This window comes from Stenella coeruleoalba (assembly GCF_951394435.1).
Source record: "Stenella coeruleoalba genome assembly, chromosome: 17".
NCBI lineage: Eukaryota > Metazoa > Chordata > Mammalia > Artiodactyla > Delphinidae > Stenella > Stenella coeruleoalba.
Genome location: NC_137163.1, coordinates 59,937,928 through 59,961,315, shown reverse-complemented (window position 1 = coordinate 59,961,315; position 23,388 = coordinate 59,937,928). Strand labels below are relative to the sequence as shown.

General features: G+C 31.9%; 1 long non-coding RNA gene across 4 annotated transcripts in view; it reads left to right on the top strand.

Moving 5' to 3' along the window:
- The window catches only part of LOC307176271, a 45,230-nt gene extending 22,118 nt beyond the window's left edge, over positions 1 to 23,112 (top strand). For 2 of the 4 annotated variants that reach the window (XR_013824685.1, XR_013824687.1), the window contains 2 exons: positions 4,522 to 4,643; positions 5,819 to 12,147. This is a non-coding gene — a long non-coding RNA (uncharacterized lncRNA). Of the gene's footprint in view, positions 1 to 4,518; positions 4,644 to 5,818; positions 12,148 to 22,337 lie in introns of those variants that run through there. The other 2 variants (XR_013824684.1, XR_013824686.1) reach the window with 2 other exon arrangements.
- Positions 23,113 to 23,388: the final 276 nt, after the last annotated feature.

Genomic DNA, 23,388 nt, shown 5'->3' with positions numbered 1-23,388 from the left:
TGAATAATCAAGAATGTTTATTCTTTGTACTATACTATTCTATATAATGTGGTATCCTTTGTACTGAAGTCTACAAAATTAGAAAGTTAAAACTCACAATAACTTTTACAGAGAAAAATCGAAGCACTACAGTTGACAAGGTAATCTTTACTTTTACAAAATATACTCATGATATAAATCCTCTACAATATTACTTTAGATTAATAGTAATAAATCCCTAAGAAGATTTTAATACAGGTTAGTCTAACATTTACTTGAAAATATCATAGCTTCTGATAATTAGAAAAAAAATTCAGTTCATACATGAACTGCTAGGTGCAAATGAATTCCATTTTGTTTGAGCAGCAGTGGAAAATCTTACTGGTGGTATGTGGAGATTGTATTTTTTTTCTATAAATTCAGAGAAATGATATATATTCTTAAAAGTAGCTCATTCACAATATTTTCTTCTCATAGGTGTTACCCATATACTGTTGTATCTGTTTATCTGAAAATATATATGTACACACACATATATATGCATATGCAGAGTTGATGACATCCATCAAAGAAACCATAACACCTTATTCAAATAAAGACTAGAAATATATACACTGGCAACAGGTAGGCTCTTTAAAATAGTATCTCCATGGTTATGTAGTGTCTTTTGTTTATATTTCCTTATATGAACTGTGCACTCTATTTTTAAGAAACCAGTCAGAGTAGTACCATTCACTTAGAACCACAAATATTTCTGAATCTGTTACTTTCCTCATAGGTCGCTTTTCATTCATACCATGATTTTGTTCCATAATTTTCAAATATATATATTCATATTTATGTGATATATCCAAATAAAATTATTATGTAAATGTAATTTATTCATTCATTCATTTTGCTTACCCAACAAATATGTATTGTCACTTGCAATGTGCCAGGTACCTCTTAAGACCCTAGAGAGTTATGACAGGAAACCAAACAGACAAAACAATTCCTTTCCTGATGGAACTTAGATCAAACTGAAGAGACAGCACAAAATAAAATGATCAATTTCCACTTCTGATGAGTTTTGCAAGGGAAACATACATTTGCAATAAGAGAGTATGTAAAAATAGTTTAAACATGAAGCATAGAGTCTCTTTAAATTAAAAAAAAAATCAATAATGGTTTGGTTTGCAAGCCAAGAAATGTGTAACTTCCGGTGGTATTTTGTGCACTGCTAGAGCACACATTTTGTTTTTGTGTGGGGATTGTTTGGGGTTTACTGTCTCACATCCTTGACAAATTTTTACATATTAAAAAAACAACCACATAATATCACAGCTTAGAAATTATAAATATGACTTTTCAATCCTTCCTTTTTTGTTCTGTAGAAAAAGAAATGTGAAACTTTTGATTCATACCTATTTTCTTATAGGCTGATCAAATTCATACAAAAAAATAAAAATAATCATGTATATATTTAAATTTATGAATTCTACCATAACTCAAATTAGAAAAACTTCAGAGTTCTGAATTTTAAATTATTGTCAAAGTCATTAATTAAATGTAAACATACTCTGTGGAAGTTCCACTGGAGAATATTTCCATGCTCCCATATTTTATACAGGTGGAATTTAATGGGAGATTTGTGGTGTATTTATGATCAGTATGTAAACAAGAAAAAACAAATTGTGAAAAATAATGCTGCTTATTGAATGTTAAAACGTGTTAATAACTTTTAAATTTCACAATAATTATCATTGACCAACTGCAACACACCAGGCCCTATGATGAGACTTCACATAATAGGGTTAACAGCTATTTGCCATTATTTCCTCTTATAATATTTGTCTATAAATCATACCTCACAGAATAATTCTATATGAATTTAACTGTGCATTTTAAATATCCATCTCCTGCTCTGACAGTAAATTCTGTGAATGCAAAATACAGATCTGTTTGTCCACTCAGTGCACAGTACTTGGAAGATAGTATACATTCAATTGCTATCTTGTGAATAAATAAGTGAGTGAATAGATAAATAAAATGAAATGTGGGCTAACAGAGTAATAATGGTTATTTCTCTTTTATCAATGAATTTCAAAATCAGGTGTCATTTATTGCATAATTCTCGTATGCCAGGTTTTGAACTTAACTTGGAGTGATTGTGTACATGTTATTGGATGTGAACAAATTTAAAATTTTGATCTCTTCATGGTGCTTTACAAGTCATTATGAAATGTCCCTTTTTATCTCCATGTTGCCTTCCTTTAAGTTTTCTTTTTCTGAAATTACTCTAAATGTTCTGCTACCAGTGTTTGCTATTTTTTTTCCATCTTATCACTCACTCAATCTCTATCTTTATAATTAACATGTCTTTTATAAGCATTAAATCCTTGGGTTTTTATTTTATCTATTATGACAATGTTTGTCTTTTATTTGGAGTATTCAATCCATTTACCAATAATCATTAATGTGTTTGCATTTATATTAGTCATCCTACTATTTGTTTTCCGTTTTTCACATCTATTTTACCCACTTTCTTGTCTGGTTCCTTGATTTCCTTTGTATAACACAAGGTATTATAACATTTTTGCTTTTCCTCTACTAACATGTTAATTACATTCTTTTTATTATTATTTTAATGTTTATCCCAAATATTAAACCATGCATTTGTAACTCATTAAGGTTTTGAAATATTATTATTTTTACTACCCTGTCAATAATGCTCGTACCTCAGAATACTTTAACTCTGCTTACTTCCTTTCTATGTTTTGCATTACTGAGATCAGGGTTTTGGGTTTTTTGTTTGTTTGTTTTGTTTTGGGTTTTTGTTTTGTTTTGTTTTCTCATATGTTTTAAACTCTAGGAGATAGTATGATTATTGTTTTGTACAGTCAATATTTATTATGTCTCACACTGCACTGTTTCTCTCGGGGATCATTGTTCTTTGGCGTAAGGGAGTTCTTTTAATATTTCTTGTAAAGAAGAGCTACTAGTGATTTCTCTTAGCTGTGATTTGTCTGAACGTGTCTTTATTTTGCCCTAATTTTTAAACTATTTTCTCCAACTGCATAATGCTATGTTGGTGGTTGTTGGATTCAGTATTTTAAATATATAATTTTTCCTCAACTTCCATTGTTTTTGGTGAGAGGTCAACTCTCAGTCTTATTATTTCTCATTTTTCTTTGGCTTTATCTCTTTCTTGTCTTTATGTTTCAGTAATTTGACTATGGTAGGCATGATGCTTTTTGTATTTATCCTGCTTATCATCTATGGGTATACATCTTTCATTTTGAAAAATCTTTGATCAACTTTTCAAAGGTTGATTTTGTCTCTTTCTGTATTTCTGAGACATCATCAACATTCAAGCTAGAAAAATTGACTGAGTCATTTATAGGTATTATGCTCTCACCTCTATTTTTCATTTTTTTCCTGCTGTTTTCAGTTTACAAATTTTTTATTGACCCATTTTCAAATCTAACAATCTTGACTTTTATTTTACCTTAGTTGCTAAACCCATATATAACCACTATCTGTATGATTTTTCAATAGGTTACATACTTCTCTAAATCTTATTCCTCATTTATGGACTAAAGTGACATAATTAGTTAATTTCTAAACATTTTATCTCTGAGATATTATTGAGCTCTACGTCATTAAGGTAACGTTTTTTATATGTTAATTGCATATACTCACACTCCCTTGTTATTGTTTATTCACTACAAAATTGTTAAAACCATATATTGAGACTTCAAGTTCATTTATTTGATTTTCAGTCCTAGAATCAAGTTCATTAATCTGATTTTCTATCCTAGAATTCCCTTTGATTATTTTTATAGATTCTGAATATTTGGTGAAATTATCCATTAAAAAAATTGTTTTTGTCTCATTACCTCTATTTTTGAATATACAAATCATTATTATAAAATCCTTTTGGATAACAGCAATATTTTCATCTCTTGTTATTTCTCTTGGTCTTTGGTCATTTGGTCTAATTTCCTGTCAATGATAAGAACTTGTAAATGACTTGTAATTTTCACTGAATGGCATATATTTTATTTACAAAAAAGAAAAAAGTATCACTCCAAATAATGTTAACTTCCTCCAAAGAGGATCTATCCTTTCCTCTAGTGGCAGATAGATGTGGGCGCTATAAGTTTAATCAAATCAGGGATTATGTTGATTCTAAACTGGACCACAGTTTTGGTATGACTCTGTTTACCTTTGGTTTGCCTCATTTTTGAGGCATAGATCTCCAGGGATTTCAGATGAGAGCGTATTGTTTTCACTATAGTCCCTCTACCAGTATAACTTGAATTTTAATGATCATTTCTCAGCATTTTGAGAATGTCTGATAATCTGCTTTGCTTTTCAGAGGCTTTAGGTTAGATTTTTAATCTTCCATTCCACATAGTTTCAGAATTTGGGCAACTCTTTTGATGGAGAATCAAGCTATTAACTTGGAATTCTTCAAGTACTGCAGGTTTTGTTTTGTTTTGTTTTTTCCATTCTGAAACAGACAAAAGCTTTTGCTATTTTCTCTATCTCCACCAGCAGAAGCCTTCAACTTGGATTCTTCCTTCCTTGCCTACAGGGAAAGTCATTGATGTTTGAACCGCTAGTCAACAAACCTTTCCACAATTCAGTCCAAAAAGGAAGAATAAAGATGATATTAATTTGTGAGTTTATGAGTTGATTCCCATGTCTTTGCAATTTCAAATTTTGGAATAGTAAATACCAACATGTTTCAGAATATTATAAATCAGATCAGTGTCTCCTCAAAACACTCATTAATAAAAGATGAAACATTGATGGAAAGATGTAGCTCTTGTTAAATTGTGTAATATAATTGTATAAATATCAGAAACTTTATTAATTAAAGTTATTTCTTGGATTTTATTGTCATTGAAGAGATGAGATGGTGAGACAAATTTTCAAATATTCATGAAAACAAGTGCAAAAAATTGAAGTTGTTTTGAATAAGGCATGTTATCAGGCTTAAGATGGCATATTTTAGATGATTTGCAACAACATTGGTTTATCACTGTCGATACTTAGGAAGGAAGTACCAAAAACTTTATGGAGAAATTATCATTTACACACTTTTATTTATTAAAAATTTTAATAACATTTTTATTAAAAAATTTTAATTTATTTTAATGTAGAATTAAAAACAATCTCTAAGTATCAACAGAATAATTTCTTCATAGTGTCTTTTCTATAAATCTTTAAAATTACTGAAAATTTTCTAAAATACCTGTAAGCTACATTCTGGACATAATTTAGAAAGTCATACATTCTTTGCTGTGATTGAAGAGTGTCTGAATACGATGGAAACACAAAGTTATGGCAATACCTTTCTCTAACACAGATGGATATTAAATTAGAGAAGTATTTTACATTGTTTTCTTTTGTTTATAATTCCTATATAAGTGTAAAGTATACCAGAAATGCTTTTAAAGTACTTCAAGGTAAAAACTAATGACTTTTTCTTAATTTAAAAATATAGGTGCAATGATTAGTATACAAAGATTATTTGGGAGAAAGCTTGAGTATTATACTAAATATCTCATGCTTTTGAATGGAAAAAATGAATTTCAATTAAATCAGGAAATATTCTGAGGAAAAAAAGATTATTCCTTCTTTTGTTAGTGCAGATTTTTGACCACATTAGAAGAATAAAATATGATATATATTATCAACCATCACAGAATAAATAGTTCAGAAAATTCTTTTTCTAGAACACAGCTATCACTCACTACTTGCCCTTATGTTAGGATGGAACTCTGCTTAAATATGTCACACAGTGACCCACGCTTAAAAATTAACCACTATCTCTATGATTTTTCAACAGGTTATGTACTTCTCTAAATCTTATGCCTCACTTATGGAATAAAATTATATAACTAGGTAATTTCTAAACATTTTATCTCTGAGATATTATGGAGCTCTACATCATTAAGGTAAGGTTTTCATATGTTAATTGCATATACCCACTATCCCTTGTTATTGTTTATCCACTAGAAAATTGACTCAGTGTTATGAATTCAAACACCAAATCGCATTTGGTAATGACACAGTGTGTGTGCATGCATACGAGTGCATGTGTATGCCAAAGCACAAAATCATACAAATGTACATCCTGAAAGACCAAGTGAGATAGAAGTGAATTTCATCCTTTGAAAATTTCCAATACATAATCCATATTTCCTCACTTTCACTTCAACTTTGAACAGTAACATCTAGGAAGGTTAAATAGATCTAAGTTATTAATTATTAATCTCTAACTCTGCTTTACCCTCATGGTGGTGACAACAATAATAAAGTTCATTCCATCCCCACGAGGGCTCATTCATCTCTTCATTAAAATAAGACTTATTGCTGGGCATAGTGAGAGTCACTGGGGTGCTCTCCGTACAACTGGAGGCATTTGAGTGCTCTAGAAATAACCAGGAGGAGTGTGAACCTCGTTTGGGGAGACAACAGGGAAGATTTCTCAGAGAAGATTATATAAGGTAGAGACAATTCCTAGACTCCAATAAAGACAGTTTTTGTGAAAATACACTCATAAAAAAGCAAGCCCTTCTTCTCAAAGTACCCATACTTTCATCTATCATTTCCCTTTCTTTCTTATGGGAAGATGGATCTATTCTGTTCTAAACCCAGCTGGTCCCTTGTTGCAGCTTTTACTTCCCCCAAGACCTCGTACCATTAATTATCAATTCCTTGTTGAATAGTTAATTCATCTTCCACTAAGTTTTTAACCTTCCAACTACAACTATTTTCAATGATGTCTGTGCACTAAAAAAACAAACAAACAAACAAACAAGCAACCTGTCTTCCAATGTCCCCTTTACTTTAGCCACTACCTCTTTTGTACTCATAGGAAAACTTCTGGAAGATGTAATCTACTCCCACTAGCTTGCTCAAGCTTCTACTGAAAGACCCTCTCTAAGATCATTAGAGATCCCTCAATGCTAAATCCAACAGCTCCTTCTTTATCTAGAACCAGCTTGAATACTTAATATCTTTACAACGTTTGACTTTGAGGACCACCCCTTTTTGAAAAAGAACTTTTCCTTCAGCTTCATTTATGATATTCTCTTTTAGCTATTTATTTAAATTTATCATATAGGCTCTTCTTTCTAAATTTTTTTCTTGAAAGTTTGTGTAACCTTTTGTCTCTTTCACATTCTTCACATGTAATGATATGTGTGTTGACTTCAGAAAGTTTCAGTAAGGATAAATAAGATAATCGGTCCAAAATTATTGACACATGCCAAGAACTTTAATAAATGGGAGATATTATTATAATAATTGTGTTCATAGTTATATATTCTAGTCTAACATAGAGATGACTGCTGGATACAAGCTCTATGATCACTTTAGATCACAGCATGATCCAATACACTTTTCCATGAAAATGTTGAACAACTCTGGTGTCCAGTATGGCAGCCATTATCTACACGTGACTTTCAAAGTGCTTGCAATGTGACTATTGTGAAGGAGGAGCTGAAATTTTTAATTTTACTTGGTTTTAATTAATGTAAATTTAAATATCCATATGTGACCAGAGACCACTCTATTGGATAGCACAGTTCTAGACCTTTACTTTTAACTTAGAGGACATTCAGCTTGCAGAATTAAAACATGTCTAACAATCAGCTTCCCCTTCTATATATTATAGAACAAGCTAATATTCTGAATTCCCTATTTCAATTAATGGCATCAGCATTTGCCAAGGCAGCAATGTTCAAATGCTATGAGATGTATTAGGATTCATATTGAAGTGAAAAGAGCATGATCTTTGAATCAAACACACCTGGCTTTGAATAAGGCATCACCATTTCCTTGTCATTTGACCTTGGACAAATTAAATAACCTGCAAGAGAATCATTTTTTTTTTATTTGTAAAATAAAAATATGTGTATCACACAAGGCTATTATCAGGATTAAATGGCATAGCATATGTAAAACACCTGGCATAGAGGCTGGGCATATAAAGCGTATATATTTCATAAATATCCATTACTTCTTTTCTTGCCTCCAATTTCAAATGGATTAACAGATTCTATTGATCTCCTGCTGAAATATTTTATGAGTCTCTCCTCTTTTTCCATTCCCATTGAATATATTCTTATTAATCTTCTTCTCATCAACTTTTTACCCACTTAATCAATGCCTCTTCCCCCATTCTCTTTTAGTAATATCTCATATCCAATCCATAATCTAAATTGCTACAAAATAGCCTTCCAAACTATTGGTCTGATCTTGTTACTCACTATTTATTGCTTTACAATTTTACTACATGAATATGTAATTCTCTATTGCATGGTTCTAATTTGTATAAAGTAAGTGGTACCACAAGTGTATCATAGGACAAGTAAGTATCCTTCTGCAACCCTCAAACCTGCAACTTTGAAGTCCACAATTTCTAATTTTAGTTATGCATAACTCTCATTTCTTTATTTGTATATTTATGGCTCATGTAAAAAGTAAGTGACAATTTAGTTATTTTCTTGATAAACATTTAAGGCTGCTTTGAACATTCTAGTATATTTTTCCTAATGAACACATACAAATTTTTTCTAAGATATATACCTATTATATGGAATAAAGTGAGCGAATACTAAGGGTACAGCTCATTGATTTTCACATATGTATACACCTCTGTAACCACCACCAAAATCAAGTTACAGAAGGGTTCCAATATCCCAGAAAGCCATTATTCCCTCCCGTTCCAGAAACACAGTTCTGAGTTGTATTACTCTATATTCATGCTTTGTAACTTCATGTACATCAGTGCACTCTTTCATGTCTAACCTCTTTTCCTAAATACTAGGTTTATAAGATTCATCTATATCCTGCATGTAGCTTCAGTTCTTCCTCCCCACCCATTGCTCTTGAGTATCTACTGTATGAATTATCCATGACTTATTTATCCATTGTACACCTGACGTGTATTTGAATTAGTTCCAGTTTCTTATTATTAAGAATACAACTTTCATGGAATGAACACATGTGCTCATTTATGTTCAGGTTTTTCCTAGGACTGAAATTGCTAGATCACAGGGTAATACATTTTTAGCTATAGTAGATACTCTCCACATTCTTTATCAATGTGGATTACCAATATACATTCTTACCCGAAATTGCTGAGAGTTTCAGTTGCTCCACGTCCTCCACAATACTTGAAAGTCTGGTTGCGATTCTCATAGGATCCTTGGGATATCACATTATGGTTGTGCTTCTATTTCACTGATAACTAATATTATAAAGTACCTTTTCATGTGATTATTACCATTTGGATATCTTTCATAAAGTGTATTTTCATGACTCTTACCCATCATTTTGTTCTCTTCTTTGTCTTTTTGGTTTTGATTTGTAAGACCTATTACATAGTCTGGAATGAATCATTTGTTGAATGATGCATTGCAAATATCTCTACTAACTCTGTGGCTTGACCTTCCCCTCTTATTGTGTATTTGATGAAAATAAGTTCTAAATGTTCATGAATTACATTTTTACAATTATTTGTTTTATTGTTAGTGATGTTATATTATAACCATTTAATATTAACTCTAAGTTCATGAAAATGTTCTCCTCTGTTTTCTTCTTTAATCTTTACTATTTTAGATTTTACATTTATTTCTACAATCCATCTGAAATTAATTTTTGTGTATGGTTTGTGTAGGGTCAGGGTCCATTTTATTTCTATATGAATATTCAATTGACCCACCATCATTTATTGAAAAGAAAATCATTTCCCCCACTGAATTGTGGAGGTGGCTTTGTCATAAATCAGGTTACCATGTATGTGTGGGTCTGTTTCTGGAAACTGTATTCCCTGCCATTAAAATATTTATCTTTGTACAAACAGCATACTGTATAAATTGCTGTAGTTTGAAAATAAGTTTTATGGCTAGTAAGTCTTCCAGTTTTGAATTTTCCTATTCTAGATTCTAGGTCCTTTGCATTTCCATGTACATTTTGGAATTTGTTTGCCAATATCTAGAAAAATCTACAGGATTTTCTAGTATACATTACATATTTCTTTCTAAGAATTGTCTTTGATATCTTTGGTACGACATATCTTCACTACTGTTCATTTCAAGTAATGTCTAATCTTGATAAGTTAGTCGCATGTTTTAAATTTACAAATATTTGGAAAATTTTTGTTTTTCTATTATTGATTTCTAATTTGATTTTGTTATGGTCAGATAGTCTGTACATTTTCAGCCTATTGAAATGTGAAGAGATATGTTTAATAAGACAGATTTTGATCAGTTTTGGTAAATACAGTGCATGCACTATTATGTGATGGTGCCTCTCTCCTCAGGACACAAATGATGTCTGTGTGCTTCTGTGACAGGTTGTATTTTCCAAAGATTGGCCACACAATAACCCTCATCCTACATGTTCATTTACAATGTGACCATCAGATTTTTATCAATAAGAAGTGGGGTTTATGTCTTTTTCCCTTGAACATGGTGGACTTGCGATTTCCTTATAACCAAAAGTATGTTGTGGAAATGATACTGTATGACTTACAAAGTTAAGACAGAAAGTGCATGCACTTTTGCCCTGCTCACTGGAACACTTAGTTTTAGAGCACTAAGCCACCACCCACTAGGAAGTCTAACTACCTTGAAGTCACTATGCTGTCAGAAGTGAGACCACATAGAGAGGCCATTTCAGGTGCTCTGGTCAGCAATTCTAATCTGTCTTCCCCACCAAGGCACCAGACATATGAGTAAATGAACCTTCACATGATTCCAATCCCAAGATGTCAAGTCACCTATAGTCTTCAAGTCTTTCAAAACTGAAACTCCGATCATCATGAAACAGAGCAAAGCCTCCACCTTCCATGCCTTTCCTAAGATTCTGTCCCACCAAAGTTGTATAATAAAATAGTTATTATTTTATGTCTCTAAACTGAGAGAAAAACAGTTATTTAATACCTGGAAATGAAGGGCTGCCATAACAAAATCCTGAAACATTTGGTATTGGCTTTGAGATTGGGCAATGAGCTGAAACTGAAAAAACAAAAACAACATCAAGATGACTAGAAGAACAGCAGATAAAAAAAGACTTTTGTTATTTGACTGTGGACGATGTAGCAACTGTTACCTGTAGCAGTATGACACATAGAAAATGTACCTAATGAACTAATGATCTATCTAAGAGGATTTACCAGCTAGACAATTGATTTTCAAACTATACCAATTTATACAGTATGATGTTTGTCATGTAAGAAATCTGACTAGTCTGTGACCACAATGCTGTGTGGAGGTCAAGAACTTGAAGATACCACATGTGCTGTTATTGGTAATCCTAGTCTTTGATCCTTCCCAGCTCAGAAAAAAAGACATAGGGTTAAATAACCCTTCAGGTGAGTTTATCCACCAGTGTTTGTATCATAATATTATGAATTTGTGGATTTAAGTTATTTGATGGCTTTCAACCTATGCAATTATTACCTTTTTTGAAGCTCATTGGTTTCTCTCTCTTCATAGCTGGATTCATTGTGAAATGATTCTGGTAGTAATTTCTTTCTTGCTCTTTGGTGTAACCAGATGTTATACTGTCATTTTGACATATCCTACAATCAGACATTTCCCCAAGGAACTCTGTTTTTGCATGTGTGTGTATGTGAACAATGATATTTTAAGAGAACACCCTAGGTACAGAGAATGATCATTGCTACTCAGTTGCATACTGTTTCTAGATGGAGTGAATATACGTATATAAATAACAGAAATAAATTATATGTAGATATAAATAATATTAGATATAATTATATTTAGGTATAAAAAGATATTTATATTATATATATATACATAAATATGTGCGTGTGTATATAATCATCATGGATTCATACAGATACCTCCAATTCAAGACTAAAAAGATTACATAACATCCTCTATTATCAATATCTTTTCCTTCCACACTGTGAATCTTGGCTTTATAGGTAGAGAGAATAATAGCATCAGAGTATTCTATTATTAGTTATTTGTTTTACACAGGCAACAGTCTAAGACTAACAATAAAATTACTGAATTTATTATTTTCATGTGCTGTACACTTTCTCCTATTTTTTATAGGTGCACTATATCTATGTTGTCAGAGCATATAACTATTATATAAAATCTTCTCATCTTTAACCTTGATTTAATCTTAATTATACAATTAATTATATATTTAACACTCACAATTTGTATTCAATTTCATGTCTCTTTAACAATTTTGAATGCTTGAAGTTTACTCTCTAGTAGATGAATCTTCAGGAAAGACATATCAAGAATATATCTTACATTCTTGTTTGTTGATAAGCCTATTCTTTTCGTATTTGAAAATCTGTTTACTTAGAAAGTCTTTAGTTCACATTTTAATTCCTTGTGTGCCTTAAATATGTTCTTCCATTTTCTTCTGACTTAAGAAGTTGACAAAAGTATTGATGTTAACCTATTTTTTTTGTCTTATAAAACATATGCTGTTTTTCATAAATGTCAAAAGGATATTTTCTTTTTCTCTAAATTATAGTAATTTTGCTAGAATTTTGGGTGTTGGTCTTTGCGGATCACTTTTTCTTAGTTATATAATGTATTAAATCAATATGTGTTAATTTCTGTCAGAACACTTTTCATGAAATACAATTTTATTTGCTCTCTTCCCTCACTTTTATTTTCCTTTTTTTTTTTTTTTTTTTTTGCGGTACGTGGGCCTCTCATTGCTGTAGGCTCTCCCGTTGCAGGGCACAGGCTCTGGACGCGCAGGCTCAGCGGCCATGGCTAACGGGCCTAGCCGCTCCGCGGCATATGGGGTCTTCTCGGATCGGGGCACGAACCCACGTCCCCTGCATCGGCAGGCAGACTCTCAACCACTGCGCCACCAGGGAAGCCCTGATTTTCCTTTTTAGAAAATCCTATTATCTGTCTTTGGATCTTCTTTGTCCATATTCAGTATTTGTCAATTTCCCTCAAATACTTTATCTTTTTCTCCATTTCTTATAAATTTTAATTTTTTCTTCTTTTTCATTGTTAATTGATTTTAAAGTGTTATCAGTTGTGTTTATTTGTTCTTGGTTTCTTTTTAGTTTAGTCTTCATTGCAGATACTATTTTTTCCCTTTAATATATAATTATTTTCTAAGTTCTGGTATCTTATTTCTGAGTTTTTCTAATTCTGAGTTATGCTATTATTTGTTTCATATAGCACTCTCTTATGCCTTTTAGCTTTTGTTCTAAGTCATGTTCTTCTGGTGTGCTTTTGTTGTCTGCTAAAAGGGACATAATTTTAGTCCTTGTTACCTTTTATTTTTTCTTCTCTTCAAAGCCATACAAAACAAATATATACTATAGTCTTTTGAAAAGAAGAAATCCATAACTTTAATGAAGTCCAGTGTATTATTATTATTTTCTTTGTTGCATTATACTTTTGGTGTTATATCTAAAAAATCTTTGCCAAAACTATGGACATAACAATGTTTCTCCTATGTTTTCATTTAGAAATTTTATAGTTTTAGGTTTTACTTTTCAGTCAACTTTATCTTTTAATCAATTTTTTTTTTTTTTTTTTTTTTTTTTTGCGGTATGCGGGCCTCTCACTGTTGTGGCCTCTCCCGTTGCGAAGCACAGGCTCTGGACGCGCAGGCTCAGTGGCCATGGCTCACGGGCCTAGCCGCTCCGCGGCATGCGGGATCTTCCCGGACCGGGGCACGAACCCGTGTCCCCTGCATCGGCAGGCGGACTCTCAACCACTGCGCCACCAGGGAAGCCCTCTTTTAATCAATTTTTGACATAGTTTATTTTTGTTTCCTAATGAAGAACCACTTGCTCTAGCAACTTGTTTTGAAAAAGATGGTCCTTTCTTCACTGAATTGCCTTTGTAGCCTTGTCAAACATTTGATAATGTGTGTGTGTTTTCATCCGTCTATTAAAATGTCTTTATGCCAATATCACAAAGTCTTGACTACTGAGGCTTTATAATAATTCATTTTTTGCGGTACACGGGACTCTCACTGTTGTGGTCTCTCCCGTTGTGGAGCACAGGCTCCGGACGCACAGGCTCAGCGGCCATGGCTCATGAGCCTAGCTGCTGTGTGGCATGTGGGACCTTCCCGGACCGGGGCATGAACCCGTGTCCCCTGCATCGGCAGGCAGACTCTCAACCACTGCGCCACCAAGGAAGCCCTATAATAATTCTTGACATAGGATATTTCTAGCTCTCTAACTTCATTCTTCTTTTTCAAAATTGTTTTAACTATCTTAACATCTTTGGAGTCCCCCTATATATTTTAGAAACAACTTGTTAATATCAACCAAGAAATTCTTTATAATTTTTTCTTGAATTGTGTTAATCTTCATTAGATTTATTTCTAAGTATCTATTTAATATTTTTGTAACACTGTAATTAGTATTTTTTTAAATCTCAATTTTGATTGTTGCTAATATATAAAAGTACACTTGCTTTTATAAATATTGGTCTTATATACTTGATAAATTTTCTTATACATTCTGGAAGGGTTTTTTTTTTTTGTACATTTCATCTACATAGATGACCATATTGTCTTTAAACAGAGAGTTTTGTTTCTTCTCTTTCAAACTTTGTTGACCTTAAAAAATAAAACAGTCAGTTATTTTACCAGCAAAAATGAATTATTCAGGAATAACAGAGGAATGGCAATTCAGAACAGGCAAGCTATAGCAAAAGTCATAGGCAAGTCCAACAAAGAATGGAGAAAAACATTAATTTATAGAGAAAAAGAAGAAGTTGGGAGGGGTTGTTTGGAACAAAATTCCATCAGAGAAAAGTGAGTGTTCAGGGTGATGACAGTTTCTCATTGACTGAGTTACTGGGGTATCAGATTCCTTGTAGGAGATGCAATGTACATCTTCTCCTGTTGGGGCCTATAACTGATGATTCTTTCCTATTGATGGTTCTTCTGTTAGGGTCTATAATTGACAATTATTCCTATAATTAGACACTGGATTGTACTTCATGAGAGCTCCCAATTCTGGTGTCCATCTCCATTTTAGTGAGGTTTCTCTTTGTTAATTTTCACAACTGTGAATATAATTTTTTCCCTGCTTACTGTACTCTCAAAGACCTCTAGTGCAATGTTGAAGAGAAATTGTGGGAATAGATATCTTAGCCTTCTTCCTAATCTTGAAAAGCATTCTATCTTTTACTATTAAACATGAAGTTAGCTGTATGTTTTTAAATGATTTTAAACTAGCTTGAGGAAGCTTATTTCAATTCCTACTTCACTGTTTCTAAAAGAAATGGATGTTACCTTTTGTCAAGTGGTTTTTCTATATCTATTGAGATGTTCATTAACTTTTTACTCTTAAGCTGGTTAATACAGTGAGTTATATAAATTTATTTTTGAATGTTAAAAAAACTTGTATTCCTATAATAAACCCCCCTTTGTGTTGAAGTATTGATACAATAATTTTAAACATTTACTTTGCAAAAACTTAAGAATTTTTGCGTCATTCTTCATGGAGGATAGCTGTCTGTAGTTTTCTTTATTTGTGATGTCTTTGGCTTTGGTATAAGGGTGATTCTGGCCTCATAGAATAAATTAGGAAGCATTTCCTTCTCTTCAATTTTTCTGGAAGAGTTTTTATAGAATTGGGATTATTTCATCCTTGATTTTTAGGTGTGTTTCATTAGGAAAATGGCCTGGACCTGAAGTTGCTTTTGTTGGACTGATTGTTTGACAAATGTTTTAACAAATAATTGAATTTAATAGACATAAGACTACACAAGTATCTGTCAGCAAATATTCCCTTTCATCTATGTTTTTCATTTTTTGACATAAAGTTTTTAAATGATAGTTACTTATTTTTCTTTTAATAACCACATAATCTGTATAGATGCCACTGTTTTCATTCACAATATTGGTAACTTATGTCTTCTCTCTTTTTGTTTTTATTAGTCTAGCCAGAGGTTTGTCAATGTTACTAATCTCAAAAGGCTATATTTTGGTTTTAATGATTTTTCTCTCTTATTAGGCTTTTTATTTCAGTGATATATTTTGTGATTTTATTATCACCCCACTTCTGATTACCACAGTTACATTTGCTATTCTTTTTTTAGTTTCTTAAAGTAGAAGCTGAAGTAAATGATTTAATACAGGTTTTTAGGGTATTTATTAAAATAGTGATTTAATACATGTATTTAGTGTATTTTTCCTCTGAGACACTCCAGTTTTCATTTCTAGAGGCTTGATTTAATTTTTAAATTTTTTAACAATCTACATGCCTCTACTTAATTTTTGGATCATGGGGGACATGGTAGTAACTTTTAACATCCTTGTCTGCAAAGGCTAATATCTGTGTCAGTTCAGATTCAGTTTCAATGTACTGATTTTTCTCCTCATCATAAGTTTTATTCTTCTGCTTCTTTGAATTCTTTGGTACCAAATGTTGAGCTCACCTTTCTGTGATATTCTTCTGTCTTGAATCTTAGTTCCTCAAGTCTTTGCTGTCTATGTAGTTCTCAAATAACTTCACACATACCTTTATTTTTTTTAAATCTAAGTTTTCTAGTTGTTTTTACTAGATGGTTGGTACAAAAGAAGCTATCCTATCATTGCTGGTAGTGGGATTCACCAATTATTTCATTTTGATTAGAAAATAAAATAACAGTTTAGAGAAGAAAGTTATTACTAGCTGCAAACAAGTTGCTTGATAGTTAACGCTCCTAAATAAGATCAGAATTTACATAAGTTTCCCTTTTGATTTTTTGGAATGCTGGAACTCTCTCCTAGCTCTTGATTCCATAGAGACTACATAATAGATTGATTCCACAGCAAAACTTCAGTTGCAAAATCTCAACCAAAAAGTTGTCAACTCCTGGGTGGCAGAGACGTGGTCATCTTTGATTCCCACTGTAGCTAGTCCAGCTTCTTGAACTTTATTTTTGAAATAAAGTCATATTTTGAGTTTAAATTATTATTTTGGAGGTCAATATTTAAAATATTTAAAAAGTATTTAGTATGTGTTGATCACTGTGTTAAATGATTTAATTATATAATCTTGTTTACTCTGCACAGCAATATTATACTGTAGGTTTAGGGCAGGGTAAATTCAAATCTTTCACCCAAACACTGTTATACTCTCTCCCCAAAAGGCAACATATCTAGTTTTTGCTTTGTTCACTTGAAATCAAATCACAAATTACATATTTAATTTTTTTATATCCTAGGAGTTACATTAGAAAATTAAATGATTGGATTTCTGACAATTTTATTTGCCATTGTAAAGAGAATGCATTTTATTTTATTTTATTTTTATTTTTATTTTTTTTGAGAATGTATTTTAGAGTTAGAGGTTGCTTTTGGCCCCTACAAGGGTTCTGGCTATACTATTACACTTCCTATTCTCTTTCCAGTAGCAGTAAACAAATTGTGGCTTAGATCCTGCTATTATTCACCCATCCCTTATGCCAGGTGAAAGTTTGCTTGGCTTAGAGTGTACATGCCTTCCCTTCTGCCCTCTTCTACTGTGAACTCCTTCTCTGTGCTTAATTTCCTTGCTCTGACAGCCTAGCCTTCAGCTCTCATTGCTCACTGCTTACCTCGACCAGGAGCTCCTTTATTACCTGACAGAGTGCTTTGCCTGCCATGACTCCCTCAAAAAATTACATTGATTTATTTCCCAAAGGAGCAAATCTAGCCTTAAATTCTGTCACCACCACTCTTTCCCTGATCTGAAGGTAAGGCTAGAATTTTATAGCTCCTTCAGTGCAGACTACACACTGTAACTCAGAAGAGGCAAGAGATCTACCAAGTGAGGTCATTCACTCAGATGGAATTAGAGCTCATATCTCTTGGTTATACTTGAGTATAATAATAATAAATCATAAAATACACTGTCCACACCAGAAAAGAAGGGTAGTCTACTTACCTATGCAAATCTACAGCATTATATACAAAGAGCTTCTAAAAAGCAGAGGCCCAGGTAAACATATAAAGATATACAGTATTTCCACAATTCAAAGATGAATATTTTTCAACATATTAATATTTTTGAACCTTACTATCATTTATATATATATATATATATATATATATATATATATATATATATATACAATTATAGCACTTTTTTACTTATTTGTTTTTCCTGAACAAATTTTTAATTAACAATGTGTCTTAGAATTCAGGAAATTAGTGTTTATCAATTTGTCTCTATATATTTCTCTCAGTGTTTACTTCATAGACTTCAGACTCATTATCCAATTTTGCTCTTAGTATGTGATTAAATCATTTTATATTGACAGACTTTTGTCTTAGCAAAGCACAAATAAGTTCAGGAAAATAAAAAAATCATTTTTTCCCCTCCGGCTGGAAATATCTTTATTTATAAAAGAACTTATTTATGGTAGCACCATATAATATTAATTGTGTTAATATTTTTCTACTTTAATCATAATGATAGCATTGTGATTAAAATAAACAATATATTTGATTGAAATCATTCAAATAATTTTGTATGGATTTATATTTTCTTGGGCAAAGTGCTTATGATCTTTTTATTCGTTTAGACTATTGAAAGAAAGGCAAAACAGGTTTAAAATGGGTATAAATTATTCATAGTATTTTTATTCAATTTGCCTTTAAAGAAAAAAATCAAATATATTTTTCTTCAGCCTTTAAAATGGAGATTTGGACTCTTATGCTCACTGGATCAGTAACATGATGTCATGAGGAATTTGAGTTATATCACATCAGTTTTCATACAGAGGCCCTTGTCTCAAACTTTTGCCACTTTCACAGAAAGAATTCCTACATTGACTATGAAAATTATACTTAGGCTTAATTTTGCAACTATATAAACCTATCCTGTAGTGGTAGGCACTAAATTATGGGTTCTTAAGTTTGGTTTCATGTGATTTTACTTGCTTTGTTTTCAGTATTTGGTATGATATTGGCAATAGAGAATGAATTATTATGCACTGATGGTCTGTCTTCTATGTGCTAGTATTCTTCCAATGTTAAAAGAAATTTAGTTTGATAAATTGAAAATAAAAACTATATCTGTAGTTAAAGTGTTCAAGAGTTACACTTTATATTCTTTTAAAAGTAAAAATAGAAACTTCACATGCTGAAAAATTGTCATGCACCAAGAATTGTAAACTTGTAATTTCTCCATCAAGAGAACTAGAAATTCAACATATATAAGCATTATAGTCTGAACATCTATTTCAAAATCATCCTGAAAGATGTGTTAGTAAATGCACTATATGTCTTGTATAATCTGACTTTAAATTCAAGATGGCCAGGAATTTGAGATGTTTTAAAATTAAAGTTGTAATGTTTCCACATTGTTAATTTTAAAATATCTAGTATGCCAAACCTAAACAGCATTGTTGCATGCACTGATGTAATGTTACATACTAAAACACTTTGCATAATTTTAGTTATTCTGCTAATGACTTTTTATGCACTTAAGTTAATATCCTGAACAATGATTACTCTTTAACTTTCTCATGCTAGATCATGGCAATAAAATTTGTATTTTGTTACATAGGCAAATTTATTCAGGTGACTTTTAACTAAGAATATTAGGTACCATGACAAACACAAACAGTGGAAAAATAAAATAAAACATTGTGCATATGTCATGTTCTTATTTTTACATAATACTACTGGTAATGATACTATAACATGGTCAAAATGCTATAGATAGAGTTCTGGGGCCTTTAAATTGTAGACTGTGATAAGATTATGCTCTCTTAGTGTCCATAATACTGCCTAATAAAGTGCCTAATAAAGATTCAGCATGGGGCTTCCCTGGTGGCGCAGTGGTTGAGAGTCTGCCTGCCGATGCAGGGGACACAGGTTCGTGCCCCGGTCCAGAAAGATCCCACATGCCACGGAGCGGCCAGGCCCGTGAGCCATGGCCGCTGAGCCTGAGTGTCTGGAGACCACAACAGTGAGAGGCCCGTGTAAAAAAGATTCAGCATTTATTAGATGTGTTTTGGCAATACCAGTTTGTTTGACTAGCCCAGAGGTATAGATTTTGTGATCACGCCTTCAACATATTTAGTCATTTATTTAAAACTTAATGAATACTATTGAACTATTATATGCATTATGAAACAGATACAAAAGAAGAACGGAAAAAGTGAAGTCAAACTGAACATCAGCAGAACTAGGTTTCTCTTAAAACTTTGCTCTGTAGACCACTATGCTAGTTTACCGAAGCTAGCCGGTTTTATCTGTAGAAGTGTTACACAAACCTACACTTAGTCCAATGAAAGGATTTTTAAAAAACTGTAAATAAGTGTAATTCCCTTTACTCTTCAAGAGTTACTCCTTCTAGTCTACTCTAGTCTAGTTTAATCTATTCTTAATTCTATATTTCTGAGCATTTTATGACTGCTCCTATTTTCTTGAAACTCACAGCATGTGACTTTCTTACAACTGAACAGAGTTCTCTAAATATGGACACCAGTATCCCACAAAAGGACTTCTATAATTAAAAAGTTATATAATTTTATGTCCAAACCAAGACACGGTTAATAATTATTCAGTTCACTAAGATAACAGGCATAAACAGCACTGTCCTGGGAAAATAACAGCTTATATTTATATGACCAATAATGGTTACTATGAGGTATAAGTAAAATAACTATTCCCCCACTATATGTCACCTGAAGCTCTTTGTTTATATGAAAATTGCTTGTATATAGTTGTTTCAGTTTCTAACTAATTAGCCTACCATTGTCTTTTAGCTCCCTCTGAGTTTCTCATAAAAAGACTTGGTCTTCGACATTTTATCACTATTTTCTTCCTTCTGAACTTTTAAAATCTTTCATATAATAACAATTTTTAAAATAATTGAATAAAATAGGTTGTTGTGGGTTCTTTTTCTCTCTTCTTTTAAACAGTGGCCAGACTAAAACGTATAGAGTGGGAAAAGTACCAACAAAAAAGTGAGTGTGTGGAGAGGATGTGTGTAACATAAAGGAAAAAGCACAACGCCAAAATGTTCTTTGTTGAATACACACAGTAAAATTGCTGTAGGGGCCAGTCTAGTGAAGACTTGAAGCAAAAATAATTCTCAGTTTGAGAAAGTAGAAACGTTTTTCTCTATGCCCATTTAATGACACTACTGTAGAAAGAAAAAACTACTCTGTTTTTTTCACTTTTATTTATGCTTGAGTTATAACAACACTACATATAACTTTATTAGACCAAGTTAATGGTATCTGACACATTTTAGTGGATAATCCTTGTCCTCTGTAATGCTAACTTCATAACTGCTTGGGGTGAGAGGTACATCAGGTCAGAAGACAAGTCTTGGCTGGACTGAACCAGCTAGACTGAAATTAATGGTTTTGATCTATCAGGTTTTAGAATATATTTTAATTTAATTAATTTTAGTTTAAATTGAGTTCATTTCTCAGAAAAAATTCTTAACAGCACAGTTAATTAGCTATGGTCTAAATTTGCCAGCTGATTTTAATTTGATGAGGGATTTCTACTGGGCTGTTAATTGCTATATTTGCCTTTTTAAAATCACAAATTCAAAGTCCAAGAAAAAGCTGCCAGCAAATTGCATTAATGCATTACAAAGAAAACATATGTTAACAAGAAAAAATTTTAGAACTGTGAGCATTATTTTAAAAAAATGAGAATTTAATATGTGTGATAACAGAACTGTAATTATGTTTTTCAGATATCACTGGAAGTTCAGTAGGAAAAAAATCTTTGTTTACCAAAAAAAAAATGCATTCTACAGAATGAAAATGTTATAAAACAGTGAGCATAATGCTTTTGAGACTGGTAAACTTAAAGGATATTTTTTTCATTTCAATTAAAAAATGCAACTACTATCAAAAATATTTTGCCTATGTAAATGTTCTGTTCGAAAGATACATGGCAGAAAGTCATTTTAAGCAGTCCATTTTCATCTTTGCTGTTTCTTAGATAGTACTCTATAAAACAAAGTAGTACATATGTTTGTCTTAATTATCATTTTAAGACTAGAACCTTCCATATATTTTTTTAGATAGAAAGCAATATGGACCATTATACTTACAATAAGTCAGAAATGCAATTCATATTTCTATGGGGCGATTATGGAAGAAGAACAACGTTTTTATTTAGAAGTTTGAGGTGAACTATGGTGAGCCAATCATTACAAGCAATATCTCAAGAAAATAAATCTTAAAATTATATAGTGATTAGATATATTTTCCTAATGAGCCTATAGTAATGGAAACTGTTGCCTAAGCCATCTAAGTTATCAACAATTTGAAAATTTGTAATTATCGTTCAAATGTATTGAGATTTCATGAATTGTTAGGTTTGGAGTTAAAGGATTTTGAGTTTAAATAGTATTATTTTACTTGCAGATACTTTCAAGACCCTTAAAATATATATTATAGTGGTTACTGTCCTGAAGATGTAATCTGGAGTCGGTCAAGTCCATGAGTCACCACTAAGAAGAAAGGCCCTCAGAAGAAATGTCTATCCTGGGCCATGTACATTGGATTTTTATTAGAGAAAAATAGACTTTATTATGTTAAACACACAGATTTTGAAGTTGTTTGTTATAGCATTCAGCCTGTTGTGACTAATACACTTTCCAAATAACATTTATTCTGTGTCCTAGAGAATGAAGTGAAGTCAGTTATCAAAAAGTGGTAAAAATGACTTCTATGGAAACAGAATATCTAGTTTAAAATAGAGGAAATAGAAAGTGCAAAGGACAAGAGGAGGGAGAGAGAAAGGAAGGGAGGGACAGAGAGAGAGAGAGAGAGAGTGTTACCGTACCTTGTTTAGTAACTGTAAAGTGTAGTATCTGTAGGTCCCATATTTACTCCCTTCTTACTCTCCCCTTGTTCACTGGGCTCTAACCCCATTACCCTTATCTCTGTTCCCTAAAGACACCAATCTCTTCTCTGCTCTGGCTATTTCCCCTGCTTGAAATGTCTTCCCTGGAATCTTTGGCTAATTCCTATTCACCCTGAGTGTCTCAAATTAAATGATTCTTCCAAGAAGAAACATCTCCTGAAAATCCAGTTTAAATTAGACCCTTATTGTTAACCTCTTTAGAGAACCTTGTTATTTTCCTTTAAAATAGTTATCACCATATGTAAACATGTAATAATTTGGATATTACATTTTAAAATATCAGTTTTACAAATATTAAACTGAATGAAAGTTTAAACTGAACTTTTAATAAAATTTAATTTAATTAAAATTTAATTAAAAATGAAACTGAATGAAAACTGAAAAATACTTGCAACACAATAAGTATACAATATTTAACAAATGGAGTGACTTATATGAGATGAAAATGGAAAAAACTTAAATAAAGGAGAGTTTTTGTAAGTTACATGTTTATATTTTATCTTGGTGACAGTCGGGAGCCACTGAGGGATTTTAAAACATTGAGTTATA